Here is a 7,329-nt window from a genome sequence, read left to right on the forward strand (position 1 = left end):
GACCTTGTTGTTGTCTTATGGTTCTTCTGACAGTCAAACATGTTTCTATGCTTTAGCAGTTTGACAACGTTGGGAACTTTCAATTTATACATGTGTTATGAAAGTTGATTTCCATTATGAGATGCAATCTTCCGGTTTATACTTATATATTGTTTTAAAATGAAAACTTCTAATTGTGAACTCCTCCCAGTTCGGGTGGAGGTTTTTGTAGACGAAGCAAACTCTGGATGAAGAATTGGAGGAACACTTGCTCAAATTGTCAAGTATCGTGCTGGAATTTTAGCCCCTTTATTAGGTACTTGAATTAGTCTAGGGTTTTTCTATCAGGGTTTTATAGCAGATGAGTTTCGTCTCCAGGGAACGATTTTTTCTGACACGCTTGTTATTTATTTGCAGTCTTAATTCCTTATTTGAATGTAAAGTTCGCCAAACCATAATGGTGGTATGTATTTGAGTTAGGAAAGACATTGCGAGGTCGAAGCCTGTTCGTCTCTATCGTTTTTAATGGACTCAGAGTGATCTGGCTCGGCCTTCGTGAATATGCTCTAGAGGCCAGTCTTTAGGCTTCGATATTGACTCTTAGCCATTATTTGAAATATTCAGATGTTTTAACCGTAATTATTTTTTTGATAACCCCATCGGGGATTTCTAAATGAAAATATAATGTTTTTCGTTTTATATCGCAACTGTAACTCTCTGTTCATTCATAGGATTGTAATATTATTCATTTCCGACCTTGCGGAAATGCCTACTTAGACTTCTGATATTAGCATTTTCCGTTGTAGTTGTTTCGTTATTCAGAATTTGTTTAGAGCATTTTTATTCAATAATTTCCTGGTTTGTTCCTTCCCATTACCCAGAATGATTAAAAAAAAGGAATTTCTGAAGATTGTTTGTCTTGGTTTGTTTCCCCTAAACTCAGGGTTTCATTTAGGAAATACTCGTTTCACACATACTGACACATTCAGGAATAAACCTATATATATATATATATCTATATATATAAAAAGATGGGTACATCCGAGACTCTATGTCTCTCACAGGCCTAAACTTCAATTATCAGTGGCTTCCTCTTGCACTATGCCCGTAGGCTTACATTTATACCAGAAAGGTTCATTGAACTAATCCTAGTTCAACTCCTAAATCTACTGAACTGACTCCTAAATCCTCTATTGTCTACGTCCACTTCTAATCTTCATTTAATTCCTAAGAGCTCTCCTTATTTCCTCGAATCATGGAACTGCTTAAAGAGTTCTAAGTGACTTTAGACTCTTTTTTCATTATTTCCCACTCATTTTCTCATTTATTTGAGAGCATTTACAAACATCTCACATTATCTAATTAAATCACTTACAAGCCCAAATATTACATTAACTTGAGACTTAGGAAACTAATTTCACTAAAACACATTACCCCCCTATGTCAACTTAATTACAGTGATTTTCTCTTGGGTTGAATGCTTCTGCATCATTTTCATCCTCTTCGGTAGTGAGATTATAGCATTCCATTCCATTGTGCATCTGTTCAGCCCAATAAGGCAACATAACCATTTGTTGGTTTTAGGGGGCTTGACCCAAGTTCAAAGTGTGTTGTGCACCAAAAAAACCCTCAACCACTAGCTCTTTCAGAAACGACCTGCAAGCAGATCGCAGTCTCACCCAAAGCAGTTATGGGAGGCTATAGAGCCAGGTTTCTGCAACCAGAGGGATATGCATGTTGTTGCATCCATGTATTTTTATTGATTGTACACTCTTTCTAGTGAAAGACATCATCATTTGTAGGAATAGAGCTGACATGAATAACCTTATTGGATACTAGAAGAATTGATGTTGAAATGAGAGTGGATGGAATAGTTGTAGGGGCATGATGTTCAGTTATATAATTTATTCCTAATAATATGAAGCTAATCATTTGTTATGGAAACACTTGTGCAAAAAATATGACCTTCATATCCATAGCAGGAGGTGAACTGTGAAGAAGATGCTAGCTAGGGCATGGTATGAAGTAAGTTGAGGGTTGGAGTTGCACTCGGTGCTCAGAAAGACATCTCCATGCAAAAGTGTGAGCACTATAAAGCAAGTAGATGAATGCTAACAGTGATGAGCATTGGAACATATCAAACATTTTGAACTTGTGAGTATTGCTTCAATTTATTTTAAAAAATGGATTGTATTTTTGATTAAATAATTTTATTACTAATTTTATTTGAATGACATAAACTGTGCTTTTATTACTATTTTTAGTTAGATGACATGGATTGTGCTTCTATTACTATTTTTGCTTCAATGACATGCCAGATCGTGCTTTTGTTATGAAGCTGTGAAAAAGGCTGCAGCATCTTTCCACATCTAATAGGTAATTTGAGCCGTCTTTTGCAAACAAAATTGACATCAACATGTAATAGATAATCCGAGCCATCTGTTGCAAATAGAATTGGCACCAACATGTAAGAAATAACCAACCCCAGCTCTCTTCTCTAGTAAAATTGGTGATAGCAAAGTGCGAGAGATAAGTGGCCCTACTTATCGAACAAGTTATCGTAACAGTCAAGGATGTTGATTACTTTAATTCCACTCAATTTTTGGAATTCATATTGGCATTGGCATTGGCATTGGCATTGCAGACCCTCTCCATACTGATGCAGAGGCTGGTCAACTATTGGGTCACCCCTTCATCCTCTTCAGCTCCCTCCAGAGACCTTCCATACTGGTGCAGAGGCTCAATATATAATCCAATCTCACCCATCCCAAAATTAGCCTATACATAAACCCCCATAACTATTTTTTTGATTCATAATTTGGTAAATTTTCTCAAATACTCGGTTGTCTCTGTATTTAATCATTCTTAAATTTTAATTTTATGATATATTTTGCTGGCATTAAGATTTGTTAAGGTCATCAAAATATGTACATAAAAGAGCATTTAACAATGGTTAATGATCATTATTGTTCACCTTCTTTCGCTTTTGAAATAGTAAAAATAGTTGTTCACATGATTTGGGACTGTATGCTTGGCTTTCCGTGTTATTGTTGCTGCTGTCCCACCTCAAGTTGCAAGGGCGTGGGCCATTTTGAAATGTTTCACTGCTTCCTGTGAACCTGCCAATAATACTCACAAATTTCATTGCCATAACTGCTCAGATTGAATTTCTAGGTTTATATTTGGATTCTTCTCTCCAATCACTTTCGACTTGTGGTAACTTTTTATTTCGTCTCCCTCACTTTGACTTGTTTAATCATTTGTGAAGGAAATGAATAGGAACGTGGTCACTCTCACTCTCATTCAGTGTTTGTCATTATTATTATCATATTTATATAAATTTCTATTTCTCCCCCTCATTATTGATGGGTATTTTTCCAGTAAAGAAAATGGTGGATATATCTGTGATTTCATAATAATTACATGTGTGGTGGAGAATTTGAACACCGTTTATACCTTTACATGTGTGGTGGGGAGACAACATAAATACATATATATGCATGCAAACTTAATATATTATATTATATTACACATCATAAATACAGAGTAGTGTGCTTACGGTTGGTTGGTTGCCTGGTCTCCCAATGCAGTGTCCAGATCATTCCTTGTACATACGTGGACATTGAATCTAAGTACAAGGAAAAAGGGAAACAGGTGTAACCTTGCATTTCCTTAACTGAGTATTGTTCACTTATAATTTATAGTGATAGCTGTGATAATTATTATGATAATCAATAGAATTATAGTGAGAGTTGCGATGATTTCGATAGGATAGCTGTGATAATTAATATGATAATTAATATAATTATAGTGATAGTTGGGATGATTTTGATAATAAATTTATTTATGGTTGTATTTTCATTTCTTTTTATCAGTGAGAAAAAATAATTTTGATAATAAATTTCTGTGTTTTCATTTCTTTTTATTGGTGAGAAAAAATAATTATTCTCCTACTCCTAGTTTCCAAAACAATCAAATTCAATGTTGCAATTTTCATTTAATTGATTGCATCTTTTAATTTGATGAATATGTCCAAATGGGTTGTAGGTTATATGGGAGTATGATGTCTTGTGTTCCATGGGCATATCATGGTTGCAAAAAAAGAGCTTAGAGTAAATGGTGCAAAGGTAAATTCAAAGCCTGATATGAGCTTTTAATGTATTCATTTCCTTTCAATTATCAAATTAGGTCCGTCACTTTGCCTAAAATATTGAATTTGATTCATAAAGCTTTTGCTACTTTAAAGATAAGGCATACATGACCACTAAATTTTGATAACTTTTGTTTTTTTTGGCAGATGATAAAGAAGACATGAAGAATATACAAGCATGTTAGGATAGATGAAATATCTACATGTCATTATGAATTCATGACATGAATTCATTATGTTATCATGACCCAAAATAAACTAGCATTCATTTATTTTTCATCTTTATTATGTAATTACTCTAAAAACACCATAATAATAAAAAGTATTATTTTGTTTGAAAGGGCTAAAAGCCCTTTCTCATTGCTCTTGAGGATGGACCATGGCTATCCTGAAGGGTTTGTGTCCCTCTCTCCACCTTATTTTTTCATCTACTTTCATTTATTTATTTTAGAGTTCTAGATAGTTTTAGTTTAATAGATTGTAAATTAAAAGTATCAAATAATGCATCAATATAGATAATTATAACATCTTAATGTTGGCATCATGACATAGGTTTGGCACAGGTTTGAATGGTGAGTGGAATCGGGTGCTCGGCCCTCAATACCACTTACCACTCCATGCTCGCCCGAAATACCACTCCTATATGTAAACCCGCTGATGCGATATTAATTTCCTCTGTCTCCACGATATGATCCAATCCATTGATCATATCGATCCAATGACCCCTGTGTATTGAAGACTCACTTCACTGTTCTTCCTTTTTACTAAGAATTTATGTTGTTTCCTCAGCGTTTCTCTATGGTTCAGGTTTTTCTTCAAAAGGTTATGATCTTCTCCTTCCGCTGCTCAACTCCTCTGAGCTTAACTCCTCAGCGAATTCTTACTTCGCTATCTCTCCGGAGCTCCACTCTGTTTCCTCAATTGGATTCTAAGATCCCTTATGATTGCTCTGAATCATTTTTCTCCTCTGCGCGTCCTTTAGAATTCTGCCTGCAACCCTGTCACAAAACCTACGAATTCACAAGTAATTCATTAAGGAAATACTCGTTTCACACACACTAACACAGTTAATATATATATATATATATAAACAAATGATTGCATCCGAGACTGTGTGTCTTGCATAGGCCTGAACTTCAATTATCAATGGCCTCCTCTTGCACTCTGCCCGTACGCTTACATTTATACCAGAAAGGTTCATTGAACTAATCCTGGTTCAACTCCTAAATCCTCTATCCGCTACATCCACTTCTAATTTTCATTTAATTCTTAAGAGCTCTCCTTAGTTCCTCGAATCATGGAACTGCTTAAAGAGTTCTAATTGACTTCAGACTCTTTTGTCATTATTGCCCAGTCATGTTCCCATTTATTTGAGAGCATTTACAAACATCTCACATTATCTAATTAAATCACTTAAAATCCTAAATATTACATTAACTTGAGACTTAGGAAACTAATTTCCCTAAAACACATTACCCCCCTATGTCTACTTAATTACAATGATTTTCTCTTGGGTTGAATGCTCCTGCATCAGACTCCAAAAGTAGAAAATATTCATGATCTCCTGATCATGTGTCTTCTAGTCTTTGTCTTCCTAGATCCCATACTTTGTTTTGTAACTACCCAAATGCCTTATACCTCTGTTGCTACTGTATATCTGCTGTCTTCTACTTCATTTTCTTCTTCTTGTCAATTAGGTTCAAACTCTGATTCATCATGCTTCCTTCTGCTACCATTTTCCTCCATTTGGTCTGCTTCATCATCAGCTACCGTAACTCTTCAATCTCTATCTCTAATATATATTTGGGATGGTCCATATTATGCCATTTACTTCTTCCTCTTTCTCTTTGCTTCAGGTTGTTGCTGCTGTCCACTAATTCTTCAAACTGCTGCTGGTTACTTCCACTTTGTAGCTGATGGTTTACTTTTTCTTCTTGTTTTGCTCTTGTTCCAACTTTTTCTTTGCTTACTATGCTGAATGCCTCCCTTTCACCTTTACCCTCTTTCATGATTGTTTCTGTCTGTACTGAATCATGACTTCTCAACATTCTCTCCAGCAATTGAACATCTTTGTTCCATGGATTAAAATCTTCCACAAAATCTTCTTCTTTCATCTTTATTTGGCTACTCATCTGTGCCAAATTTCCTTCAGCATCTGCAACAAAACCTACACTCACAAAACACTTGTTAAATTAAAAAACATAAGGCTTCTGTGCCTTATCTTCCTTTGGCAACAATTCAGTTTGCTGCTCTGTTTCTTTCTCCTCTGTCAGCACATCAATATGTTGTGTTGAATTCTCAAAAGAACTCATGAGACTATCAACTAGTCTTTCTTCCACATCATATGCTCTAATGATGTCTTCTTTCTCTTGTCCACCATAGTGAACTCCTTCCTTTGTAATCACACTGTCATACTCTAAATTTCTCAGCAAATATTCGAGCAATGCAATCTCTTTGTGACACTTCATAAGTATTTCATCATCACTTATGTTTCTTGCATTTATACACAAATTATTAGTTTGGAAATCATAAGGTTCAACAGTCTCAACTGTTGCTTCACATATCAACTCTTCAAACTAAATTTCATCTCCTTCTTTCACAAGAAATTCTTCCGGTGTTGTCATAGTTTCAAATATCAATGCATTATTAAGTTCTTTCTGCTGCAATAAATAACTGCTTCTCTCATTTAAGAGACATTCTCCATCCTCCTTTACTTCAGAGTTTTTATCTTCTGAAAGATACTCTTCCAAACTCCTGACAACTTCAAAAGATTTTTCATCCTCTGCAAACCACTCCTTTGTTAGTGTTACTTCTCCCAAGGTTAAATTCTTTGCATAGGTTCCTTCTTTATTAACATCTTTCAATAGATGTCCTTCTTTCTTAATGTCTGTCTCAACAACTTCCATGGCTATTTCCACTGTGCCTATCATCATCGTGAATTGATGATCCTTTACTATGTTTTCAGCTAACATAGTCTCTTCTCCAAGTTTGCCTTTAATCTCTTGCTGCTTACCTCCTCCAAGAGCTATCCCTGTCTCACCATCTACATTAACATTCTCTTGTATTTGTTTTTCATCAATAACATTAATCAAACTCATTTGATTACCTTTCTGAGACAATATTCCTTCATTCTTCATCAAAATAAGATCCCGATTCCTCATCTCTATGACAACTTTTATAGACTCATCCATAGACTTTTC

The sequence above is a fragment of the Pinus tabuliformis genome, chromosome J (assembly GCF_031772625.1).
Source record: "Pinus tabuliformis cultivar Carrire ecotype Pingquan chromosome J, CPIR1, whole genome shotgun sequence".
Taxonomy (NCBI): domain Eukaryota; kingdom Viridiplantae; phylum Streptophyta; class Pinopsida; order Pinales; family Pinaceae; genus Pinus; species Pinus tabuliformis.